Consider the following 13,098-nt stretch of genomic DNA (forward strand, 5'->3'; position numbering starts at 1 on the left):
ATATTTTATAGCAGCACTACCAACAAGAGCCAAAGTATGGGAAGAGCCCAAATGTCCATCAACTGATGAATGGATAAATAAGATGTGGTGTGTACACACACACACACACACACACACACACACACACACACACACACAATGGAGTATTACTCAGCCTTCAAAAAGAGTGAAATTTTGCTGTTTGCAACAACGTGGATGGAACTGGAGTGTATTATGCTAAGTCAAATTAGTCAGTTAGAGAAAGACAAATATCATATAATGTCACTCATGAGGAATTTACGATACAAAACAGATGAACATAAGGGAAGGGAAGCAAAAATATATATATAAAAACAGGGAAGGGGACAAACCGTAAGAGACTCTTAAATACAGAGAACAAACAGTGTTGCTGGAGGGGCTCTGGGTGGGCGGATGGGCTAAATGGTTGATGGCCATTAAGGAGGGCACTTGCTGGGATGAGCACTGGGTGTTATTTGCAGGGGACGAATCACTGGATTTCACTCCTGAAATCATTACTGCACTCTATGGTAACTAAGTTGGATATAAATGTATATGAGTAAGTAAATAAGTAAAGTTTTGGGGTTCTGTGATCGTGGCTGCCACCACTAGGTTTCATAAAAAGAGGAGCTCCTCAAACATTAAAATGAATAGATGACTTCATAATTCAGGTCGTCTACATTAATGACAGATATCCACTACATTCTGTAAATGATACATAATAAAAAGCAAAAACTCTGTGAGTGGCACATGGGGGCCACCATGCAGTGGTTTCTATAAATGTAGGATTTCAGCTTAAAGTTCTTCTAAGAGGCTTTCATGACCACCCTACCTAGAGAAGATCTGTCCTCATTCTTTATAGCAGCACCCTGTTTATTTTCTCCGTACCATAAATTGCAATCCAGTATTTTGTTTATAGGTTCATGTGTTTTCATGTATCTTCTCAATTAGGATGCACACTCCCTGAGTTTAACTTGCTTGCCTTTTTCTGTTGAATCTCCACTAGGTTTTCTGCTACATAGCAGTTTCCCTAGTGAGATTTCCACTACAAATCCCCACAAAACAGATGAGATCAAGGTTCAGCAAAATACCCATAAAAAGAATGGTTTCCTGACCTATAAAACTGCCGCTTATGCTATCAAACCAAAGAAAGAAAATATAAATTGCAATTGTTACAGAAAGTGTAAAAAAAAAAAAGTCCTGATGACATCAGGGACTCAGATCCTTTCTATTTATAATCTTTGCCTATTGTAATATCAGTATATTTTATTTATTTTTAAAGTTTATTTTCGAGAGGGAGTGCACGGGGAGTGGCAGAGAGTGAGCAGGGGAGAGAGAGAGAATCCCAAGCAGGCTCCACTCTGTTAGTGTATAGCCTGACGTGGAGCTCGAACTCATGCACCATGAGATCAAACCGAAATCACGAGACCGACACTCAGGGGCGCCTGGGTGGCTCAGCTGGTTTAGCTTCCAACTTCGGCTCAGGTCACGATCTCGCAGTTGAGGAGTTGGAGCCCCGTGTCAGGCTCTGTGCTGACAGCTCAGAGCCTGGAGCCTGTTTTGGATTCCATGTCTCCCTCTCTCGCCGCCCCTCCTGCACTCATGCTCTGTCTCTGTCTGTCTCAAAAATAAATATAAACATTAAAAAAAATAAGAGACACTTAAGGGACTGAACCACCCAGGTGCCCCACAGTATTAGTATATTTTAACAGGTTCCCATGAATAACAAGGATGGCATGCTTCATGTTCACATTCAGGAGAGAGAGAGCAAAGAATACATTGCTTCCAATCCTTCCCTTTATCTGGAGGACCTCACTTTCAGTAGGTGCTCACTTTCCCAGGGAGCCTGGGAAGGACCATGTGAGGGTTGACCTGTCTGTATTATTGAGCCTGTCACTGAAGAGTGAGATTGCATGGTTATGATCCTGGTGCAGGGGATTGCCTAGACCCCAAAACAAAATCAGAAAAGGCTAAAGGAGAAGTGGGGGCTAGGAAGAAAGCCAGTAGTATTTCCTACGTTGTTAGCTGTTGCACCCTTTGAAACACTGGGTAAAGTTAAAGATAACCTAGTTTAAGGATTTAATTTGATTGGTCCTGCCAGCACGCATGTCATTTGAATAGATACTGTGAGCGTGGTAACTTAATGTCTTGAACTCTGGAATCCTGTTGCTAATTTCACTCGCTCTCAGTTTATGTTCACTGTACAATTCAGTGATTAGGGTTAGGTGTTCCAAGTGGTATGATTGCTCAAAGAGTATGTGCTGGCCAGAGGATGAAAGTGTGTGATCCTGTCAGCAACTGTAGTTATTAGTGTAATGAGTGAATTAACATTTTGGCTTTAGACATTAGTCTCTTGGTTTTGTTTTGTTTTTAATGTGAGTCGGTATCCCTAAGTCTGAATATGTGAAAGACCCTGAAAAAATGTAGCTTCTGAGGCTGCAAGAGTGAGGGCTGTATTAGTTTGCTAGGGCTGCAGTAACAAAGCATCACAGACCGGATGGTTTAAAAATAGGAATTTATTGTCTCACAGTTCTGGATGCTAGAAGTCTGGAATCAGAGTGTAGGCCAGTTGGTTCATCCTGAGGGCCTTGTGGCCAGCATCTGTTCCAGACTTCTGTCCTTGGCATGCAGATAATTTTCTTCTTGAACTTTTGTCACATTATTTTCCCTTTATGCATTTCTGTCTCTGTGTTCCAATTTACCCTCATAAGTACATCCCTCATACTGCATTAGGGCCCACTCTAATGACCTCATCTGTACTTAATTATGTCTTTAAAAACCCTGTTTCCAAGTAAGGTCACATTCTGAGCTACTGGGGATGAAAACTTCAAACCATGATTGGAGGGTGGGGCGGGCACAGTTCAATCCATAACAAAGACTATACCCGGGATGTGGCCATTGCCTATCAGGGAGGCTTTTTTTTTTAGGCAGTTAGTCTGAAATGGCTTTCATTCCACCTCCCACAATTGGCCAGAGTAGAAATACAGACAGATTGCTGTGGGCACCCAATAGAATGAGCAGTACTTTTAGGTAAAAGGAAGCCATTGGGAAGAAGGCACCATTTGTGTTTGGCCTGGAAGGTAGGTCAGACTGAGCGTCACAGAGATGATGGAGCCATTTAGAAATGACTGTTAAAAGAAAAGCAGAGGAAGCAGGAAGCTGTTGCACTAGTTCTGATAAACTGTGGTAAGTTTTGGTTGAGGGGTCGTCCAGGCATAGAAAGAAAAGGATGTGTGGAGAGAGCCTCTGCCACAGAGACGCACGGGGCCTGGAGACATACGGGTAAGGAGAGAAAGGTAGCGACACATTTGGGAAGAGGTGTTTTCCTTTCAGAGTTCCCTTTCATCTCCCCGCTTCAAATACGCGTGATATTATGAACTGCTCCGTCATCATCCTTTGACAGGCCCTGTGACTGTATTTGTTAGTAGTACGGATAATGAAATGGGCAAAAGAGAGAAAGTAGAAAGCTGTCTCTAGTGCTCAGAACACACATGCATAGGAAAGGAAAATATGTTTATGTCTGAAATATTTAAGCCAGACAGCTAGGTCTTTAGTTTCGTGTGTTGTAAGTTTGAAACATAAGCCAGAGACTGAGATGGCACGCAGAGAAAATTTAGAGTGCACATAAGAACCATCTGTTAAGGGAAGGAAATCAAAGAGAAGAGATAGTAGGTGGGAAGCACTCAATAGGCATATTATGGAATAAGACCCTGAGCCTGGGTGGAAGGACTCCTGTCTGGGGCCAGCAGTCCAAGCGTCTGGCTGTCTTACCACGTCCATGAACCTCCTAAATAATGAAGCAGTTCTTTGTGTGAAGTCATCTTTGAATTGTGAGCCCGAAGTTTCTTGGACATAACCCTCTTCCAAAAGGGCCTTCTTCCTTGACTCGCATTAAGCAAGCCAGCAGAAAACCAACAGCTACCATTTTGCTTCTTGAATACTCCTACTGTTTTCATCTCTTTGAGTCTGAGGGGTGGAAAGAGGAGGAAGGAGCAGTAACGCCCCTTAGAAAGCTGCCATTCTTAGCCTTTATTTACTTTTTGTTTAATCCATGTCTGACATGTAGGGTAAAAATAAACTACTGAGAAATGTTAGAAAACTTTGGTGAATTGAAGTTCAGTCTTTAAGCTTGGGTGCCTGTCAGGACAACGTCAATGCCTATTAAGGGAAATGTACATATTTGCTTTGATATGGAGGGAATAGGTGAAACACAGCGTGGTATAGATAAAGGATGATTGAATTCAGTATGTGAAACCGGGATGGGATCATGTTGGCCACTTACTGTCCCCACGAGTTTGAGGATACCACCCAGCCACCAGAGTCAGTTTCAGCATCTGTAGCATGAAATGTGGGACCAGGCAGATGGTTTTTAAACTCTCTCTCTCTTTTTTTTTTTTTTTTTTTGACAGAAAATGAATTTATCAAATACACTCCTACTTAAATTCCAGTATAGGTTCTGGTTGGGTGGGATAAGGAAATTAAGGACTTTAAGCCCCAAAGATTTTGACTTCTTTTTATTCCCACAGCAATCCTTCATGTGTTTTCTCGGAACCAGTTAGATTATCCCTAATACATTAACTAGTTCTGTATTGACATTAGTCCTAATAAGCCATGCCGACTCAGCAGTTCCCTTTGAAAAGCACTTGGAGAATCTTGGTGGTGATGGTGGTGGATAGAAGTGACTCACAGTACAGATGGAAATGATTGCACATTGTCCTAGAATATGATACATGGCAGTGTGCACATTAGTGTACGTAGTGCGATCAGATCGTGACTAGAACCTGGTGATGGTCTGCAGACCTAAGAGCTCTGCTAAATCACCCTTGTCTGTCCATGTTGCTCTCAGAGAAGGAAGCATGTGGTGGTCTTACTGCTTCCATATCCAGATTTCCTCATGAGGAATTTCTGCTGAATAAAATTCATCCCCTTTGAACAGTGTTCATTTCTGACCGATCCCCCGTGTGTTAATGTGTTATTTTGTGCAACAAGTCACTGTTTTTTGATAATGTTACATGCAAATTTATCTTAATGGTGCCTTCGATGACCTCCTTTCTGATATATCCTGTGTTAATGTGTAAGGTAACTGTCAGAAGGCAGATTTATTAAATTTACAATAATATCTATGTATTTTTTTTCAACTCCTACATGATAGACACATTGGATACACCATGTCAGTCTTCACAATCAGGTGGCAAATGTAGGCATGTATCTTAATTACTTTTTCGTGGCAAGAAACAGTTGGAGAGGTTAGTTAACTTGCTCGAGATTCCAAAGTTGCGAAAGGGCAGGGCTTGGTGATTCTATCATATCCTGTGTCCTCTCCATTCCTGAGGGCCAGGGGTGAATATTCCTGGAGTGGGGACAGAACAGTGAATAGGACCCTCCACTGTGTCTCCACATACTGGCATCCATGTTCTTACTTAAATGTCAGGCATATTCTATGCCAGTCCTCCCCAAATTCACTGTTTCTGTCTTCACAGACTCTAGATTTTACTTATATGAAGATACCTAAATGCACTTAGATATTATTTTTCCCTCTTGTTTAGATTCTTACTCCCTCTGTGACCAAAGCTGTTTACAAGATGCAGGTATTTATGTAGCTATCATTTATAGAGTCGTTGATTATTTAATACATGTGTCCCCAGGCTACTCCTCAGGAATCCAGCTTGCTTGGGCCTAGAAAACAGGACTGCAAGACAGTGACATTGATTATAGAGGGGAAAAAAACCCACATTTTTTCTTCATTTACCCTGGAAAGTGTGTTCTTAATGCCATCCGAATAAATATTTTTTTAAAAGTTTTATTTTATTTATTTTGAGAGAAAGAGCGCAAGCAGGGGAGGGGCAGAGAGAGAGGGACAGAGAAGGAATCCCAAGCAGGCTCCATACCACCAGTGCGGAGCCCGACGCAGGGCTCGAACTCATGAACTGTGAGATCATGACCGGAGCCGAAACCAAGAGCTGGACGCTTAACCAACTGAGCCACCCAGGCACCCCTGAATAAATATTTTTTAACTAAAATTATGGACCTAGCATCTCTCTATAGCTACTTTTCACATGGTTGCCTCAGCAATTTTTCAAAAATCCTGTTAAATTCTTTCTTTCGTATATGTTTAATTGAATACCAGGTATTCGTATGTAGTTTTTAGTACGTATATATCCATTTGTTGTGTTCAGACAATGAAATGATGTGTTCATTTACTCTTAAAGGAGATGTGTACAATTTAGCATGAAAAGGAACTCTGTTTTAACCTCAAGTTCCAGTCACCTTCTGAAATCTAGATAAATGGCTTTAAAGAGACTGTAAGTCTTCTTGCACGTCAAGATTTTTGTTTACAAAACACAGTCCTAATGAGGTTAATATAGATGAATTTGGAACAAATGGAGTGAATAACTTTGAAATATGCAGCTTCAAATGTAATGGAAGAAGTGTTTGCTAAAATATGTTTCACATTTCAGTGAATTCCACATATTTAGATAATATTCTAGTGGTAAATACTCCAGTCTCTCATACATTCTCATCTAAGTTGAAATTTTTGATCCAACATGTATAATAAATGTGCCTTTTTGTGTTCTTAAAGTATGTTATAATATTCTTTGTTATTTTCTATGACCAAGTCATATTTGAAGTAAAGGGGAAAAAAAGGCTAAATAAATAAAATGTATCTTAATTCCCTCTGCATGTATAATGTGAATTTCATTGTTGCAATGAGAACCCACACTATTTATAGTGAGCTTGATGCTTGGGTTTGACAGGCAGCCATCTGGGGCACTGCAAGAGGCCATTTTGAAAATGCAAACCTTCAATAAGATCAAAGTGTATCCAGAAGTATTAAATTATACCCAGATAGAAAAATCTGTGTGCTCATTCTTTTATGTGAAATTTAACATTGATACATGCTCTATAAGTTTTCTTCCATGCATATACACAAAATCCGTGCCACTGAAGTGCTGAGAGATGGCAGGGGTAAAAAAAAAAAAAAGAATCTAAACTCGGATCACATGTCCTTTCCGGGATCTAACTGTGGCATTCATCTGACATAATAGAGTCTCAGAAACACAGTGCGCCTTCACTCTGCGGGGGTTACAAAGCTGTTCAGTGTAGGAAATCAGCACGTGAATATCTCTTCCCCTTGCTAGAAAATGAAAAACACCTGACACTTGAGAACTGTTAGTACATGATTTGAATGCCATTAGGGGCTGCTCCTACACATTTCATATTACAGCTGTGGAGTGTGTAACCCATGAATAGCACTTGTGTTATGTTTGCTTTAGAAAACTGTGTTGATCCCTCCAGGCGCTCTATTTGCAAGTACTCCCACGTGAGGCATAGAGCAGGGGGGGACTGAAGCAAACTGATCTGTCTTACAGAGAGACTGTTCTGTAAGGAAATATTTTTAGAGGCTGGAGTCATGGATAGCATGCCTCCCATTCCGGTTGTAACTTTGGAAAGACGATGGCCAAGGAGATCTTTTATTGACGTAACAAAACCGGTTCATTGGATATGCAGGGCTCAAGTTATATGCAACCATCTCCACACAGCTCAGAGTTTTAATAAAGTTTGACCCCACCTCTTTGGGTTTCGTGTGTGGAAGGAGGGTTATAACATGAATGTTTTTCTTTGGAAGAGATTGCTCTTGAGAATTTTTTGAACTACTCAAGTTGTGAAAATGAGATCAGGGATAATCTTTCAATATGTTATATGAGGTTTGTATTTCTCCTGTGTTTCTTTCAGGATGGCCTTATTTTAACATTATAGGATTGCAGTAAATTCTCTTAATTTTTCTTTATATACAGTTCAGTCTAGACCAAAGTGATAGATTTTAGGAATATGTAAGCTGATGACTAAGCTTGCTTTTGAATTAATGAGTGCATCTTGAAAATGATAGCTTGGTTTCAGCTGTAATTTTCTGTTTAGATCACAAATTTTATATCTTAGCTCTTGTGATAAAGCCCCTTGGGTTATTTTAGCACTTTATGTTTTTGATTGTAGGTGGCTGTCAGTATTATGCAGGTGTCTCTGTAAAGGAGCTGGGCTTGGAATATGGTTGGATGTGAAAAGGAAATGTCAGTTACTGAGCAGAGGCTGTGTGATGACGATTTACATACTTGACTGCGTTTAATGCTCACACACAAGCTCATAGACACTCCACAAGGTAGATAATATTATATTCATTTTCACAGATGTGGACAGTTTCTGAAATTACCAACCTAGTGAATAGCAAAGATGAAAGGCAAAGTCAAGTTGTTCTAATTCTAAAGTACATGCTCTAAAACATTATCCTTTATTGCCTTCTACAAATCATTGTGAAACTTTCTCAGAATTCACCTCTTTAAAAGATCTTTTCCGGTGCCTGGGTGGCTCAGTCAGTAAGCGTCCGACTTCAGCTCAGGTCATGTTATTACGGTTCGTGGTTCGAGCCCCGCGTTGGGCTCTGTGCTGACAGCTCAGAGCCTGGAGCCTGCTTCCGATTCTGTGTCTCCCTCTTTCTCTGCCCCTCCCCTGCTCACATTCTGTTTCTCTCTCTCAAAAATAAACAAACATTAAAAAAATAAATAAAAGATCTTTTCAAGCCTTGACATGGCTCTTGCTTATTGAACAGATTTGTCTTCCTCTTTGCCTTCTTAGCAAATATCTAAAGAACAGTTTCATGAACTTGATAGAATTCTATTCCTGCATGTAGTGATTTGCAAGCTTGAATGTTCTTAGCTTCACCTGGAAAGCTTTCAAAAAATACCAGTGGCTGATTGTACGTGACACCATTTTCATCAGAATCTCTGGAAGCTGAGCCAGGACATGGGCATTTTTGAAGATTTTCATGGTGATTCTACAATATGGCCAGGTTTCAAAACTTGTGCTATGTATTGACATAAAATGCATAAGTTCTAGTTTTCCACATTTCTTTCTCAACTGTAGTAAAAAATTGTAAAGATTTTCTATCTTCTTGGAAAAGCAAACTGGTGGTATCTTTGTGTACTTCCACATGGGCTTATCACCCCACCACTTCTCCTAATTGATATGCTTAGAGGGTGTGTTAGATCTGTCTGCATCTGTTTCCCCAGCTAAGAAACGTGGGGTAGAACTAGCAACATGGAAGGCAGTGGAGATTTTTAAAAATCGAAGTTGATACCACTTGGTCTTAAAATATTTTCTCTCTTCTTCCCAACAATTTAAAGGACTTGTCATTCAGAGAACTCTGCCTGACTGCCCCTAGTGTCTGTAATCACTTTCATTAGAGGTGGGGCTTAGGTTTGTATCTGTGCAATGACCACTTATTTGATACCTGTTTCTGCAGCAACATCCTGGTACTGAATTCCTTCCAGCCATTGTTACCTTTATTTGCAATTGAGTTAGTTGATGACTGCCTAGGCTCTCCCGGTTGGCTCATGCCTTTAAGCCCAACTCCGTGAGGTAAGTTTATACAGATCTAGATTTTTCAGGTGGGAGTTGGCAAACTTCCTTTTCTCTGTTATTGGCAAAGATGAGGAATAATAGCACATTTGCCTTTTTTGGTAAGAATGTTTACTGGCAAAACATCACCCCCATCACTGAAAATGGCAGCATCAAGTGTCACATGTATCTAGAAAACTGAAGTCTCTCTCAAGAGGCAATGCTATGAAATCAGGATAGATTTTACCTGAAAGGAAGCCTGTTGTTCTCAAGAAAAATATTTTGGGGGATCCATGTGACATCACATTTTCACGCCAAATGAATTATCTTTGGGAGTTGGTGAAGGTGAAGGGGGTACCCTCCTCTTTGGTAACTGAGATACAGCTAAGATTTATAAGCTGTGTATAACGTCTGGTTGCCTCTCCTGATCTACTTACTACTATTTTTCCACTCTGTATTTTGCTCTGGAAGGCTGAACTACACAGACTATAAAAGCCTGCTTCCTTGTACTCTGGCTGTAAGTTGGCCAATGGGATTATTGACTGGTGCTTGGTTTGGGATGAAAATAAAGTAAGGATATTCATCTAATTTCCTCTTTATGGAGTCTGTGGAAATTGTAAGCATTTCTTTACTAAGGCCTGTGGTTTTTATAAGGTGGAACTCTTTATGCAGCTGTTCTCCCTAATTTAGCTGTTCGTTCCTCTTGTCCATTCATGCCTAAGGGGGTTAAATGACTTCTCTTTTGCTTGCCCCAAGGATCTACACTATTCTTTGTTTTCTCCCAAACCTACCTACATCTTTTGGTAAAACTGTCAGTTTGAGTGTGCCATCTCTAAGAGATAATTGTAGGAAGAACATGGAGCTCCAATTGTAGAAGCAATCTGAAGTATGATAGCATTATTAAACTTAGATGTGCCTGACAGTTTTCCTGGGAAGCACTCGTCTTAAACTCTAGGTAGAAATGTTGGTTACTTCTTGAGGCTAGTAGTCTGGCTTTGTATTTCTTCCTTCCCTGTCTCTCCTTCCTTCCTTCCTTTCCTTCCTTCCATCCTTCCATCCTTCTTCTCTGCCACCTACTTTAATTTGCTATTTTGCTCAGAAAAATTTGATATCCACAGTTAGTTTTAACCCAGAATTATAAATTTAAGGAAGGGAAAATATATAGCATTTTTAGGGTCATAACATATTGATAAATCTTTGGGTTTTTTTTTCAAAGAATGGTTATAAAATATTTACTATAATAGTTAAAATATTTAAGTCTGATCAGATAGCAGTCATTAGTTTTGATTGGCACCAAAATTAATCCATCAGCTTTGCAGGCATATAGTAAGATTGTACTTCTTGACTCTGATGTGATTGGAAGAAGTAATGTGACTGATAATTATTTATGGTCAATAATTTGTGAGTGGAATTGATGATGTCACTTTGGGGCTGGCTCATTTACTGTCAGTGGGGGATCCTTCAGAGTTCTTTCCATTTACAACAATAATCAGAAATTTGCATGTAGTGCATGATCCATCAACTCAAGTCCCAGAATAAAGATGACCCGGAATGGAGTTTTGAACAACTTTGATTACGTGTAGTGGCAGTGAGAATTTTTTTGTTTCAAGCTCTCCTAAGTATATGCTGTATTAACCAGCTCAGGCTGCTATAACAAAATACTCGAGACTGGATGGCTTAAACAACAGATATTTTCTTTTTTGTAGTTCTGGAGGCTGGAAATCCAGGTGCTGGCAGCTTAACTTCCTAGTGAAAACTGCCTTCCAGGCTTGTAGGTGGCCACCTGTCCTCCCAGTGGTTGGAAGAGAGAGAGGTCTCGTCTCTCTTCCTCTTCTTACAAGAAGAGGTCTCTAGCATGGGGATCTACTCTCATGACTTCATCTAAACCTAACTATTTCCCAAAGGCCCCACCTCCAAATACCATTACATTGGGGGTTAGGGCTTCAACATGTGAATTTGAGAAGAGAGGATACAAACATTCAGTCCATACCACGTACTAAGATATCCCTTATTCACATTCAGATTAGATTATCCCTAATAATGGAATTAATTTTATTGATTTGTATCTTCATATGCTTTTTTTAATAGAATGAAAAAAGGGTAAAGTTATGGCCACTGAGATAGAGGAATTATATGCAGAATATGTTGCAGAAATCGCTGCCAAATTGGTGACAGAAAGAATGCTGAGCATTAGAAAACATGAGGATACTTTGTGCTTAAGTCCACACTACATTCTGGTATTGGGACAGAAAAGCTGGGCACATAATATATGCTGAACTGTGGCAAACCTTTTAATAATGTTTAAGAGACACAGAAATCCTGTAAGAACAGTCACGAAAAGTATCTCTGGAGCACCTTCTGTGTGCTAGGCCTTTTACTAGATGCTGAGGGGATAGCAGTAAGGAAAATAAACAAGGTCCCTGCACTCAGAGAACTCACCTGGGAACACGAAGGAAAGGCAGCAAGCAGTGACACCAAAGAATGGTTAAGGGCTGGAGGAAAAGGAAGGAGCAGATGCCCTGGGAGCATATAGAGAGGGTGTCTAATCTTGATTGGTGGAATCAATGAAGGATTCCTGGATGAGTGTCTAGGCTGAGAAATGAGTCACAAGAGTTAGCCAAGCACAGAGAAGGAAGAGTTTTCCAGACCTAAGTTGATGGTCTATATGTGGAGAGAGGCAGACATTTCTTAGGAAGTAGAAAAAGTATAGCAAGGCTCTTTTAGCCATACTACAGGCGAGTGCCTGTGGCATTGGGGAATTGGCCTAGAAGTGCAGGGGAGTTGACTCACTGCAGGAAAACTTTATCAAATGGGAGACAGGAAAGAGGAGGGTTATGAATAGATCAATTCCCTTTCTATTGCTCCCTCTAAAACAGATGATGATGATGATGATGATGATGATGATGATGATAAACATGCTAATGTTTCTTGAGAGCCTAGTATGTATTAGGTACCATTCAAAGCACTTTAAACTTACCACCACATTTAATCCTCAGAACACCTCAAAATCCTAATGTACACACAGAGAATTTGAGTAGTTTGCCCAATGTGGCATTTTTATTATGTGACAGAGCCAGGCTTTGAGCTGAGATCTGTTGAAAGCAGAGCTTGCCCTATTCAGTCAGGTGGAGGTTGGGCTTACTGCTAGAAAGGGAGAGTCTAAATGGGTTGGTGACTACCTGTTAAAAATAGCACTTAAGAAACCAGATGGAAATTGCCCAGCACCATTACAGTTTGTAACTAGGTGATAGATTTGGTCTTGTGATCCCCCCCTCCTCCCTATGTTCTTGAGTATAGGGTTGCAGTTTCAATGGTGCCTTAAAGTGTATGCAGTAAAACACAGCTGGTAACTGACTTTAACTGTAATTATTGGCCTCTTACCAGTATTTAAAGATGCATTGCATGGATCAGTGCTTTGAACTTTGCTTTTTAGTTTTTATCAACAGTGTACCATTACTTTCCTATGGACCTTTTCTTCACCTTTATTTAGATCTTGCACTGGTCTATAATTACATGAAACCAAAAATTCTCTATGGATTGATTTCCATAAATTACAAATATGTCATGCGTTATGTTACTAGACAAAAGGTCAGCAAACCAATTTGTTACACCAATAGCACATTTACTAGAGCCTGGACAATGATCCGTTTGTTGAGAGCCTTCTGGTTTTAACTCTTTAGCTTGGGTTTCAACTGAAACACAAATTGTATG

At 40.2% G+C, this 13,098-nt stretch overlaps 1 long non-coding RNA gene across 3 annotated transcripts in view; it reads left to right on the forward strand.

Moving 5' to 3' along the window:
• The window catches only part of LOC112861609 (uncharacterized), a 445,815-nt gene that overhangs the window by 254,171 nt on the left and 178,546 nt on the right, over window positions 1-13,098 (forward strand). The window contains exons 1-2 of one of the 3 annotated variants that reach the window (XR_015250510.1): window positions 6,792-8,366; window positions 9,293-9,408. The exons of 1 other annotated variant lie outside the window; for it this stretch is intronic. This is a non-coding gene — a long non-coding RNA (uncharacterized LOC112861609). Of the gene's footprint in view, window positions 1-6,791; window positions 8,367-9,292; window positions 9,409-13,098 lie in introns of those variants that run through there. One more of the 3 variants, XR_015250512.1, reaches the window with a different exon arrangement.

This window comes from Puma concolor, chromosome A1, assembly GCF_028749965.1.
Source record: "Puma concolor isolate L17-30 chromosome A1, mPumCon1.1.hap2, whole genome shotgun sequence".
Taxonomy (NCBI): domain Eukaryota; kingdom Metazoa; phylum Chordata; class Mammalia; order Carnivora; family Felidae; genus Puma; species Puma concolor.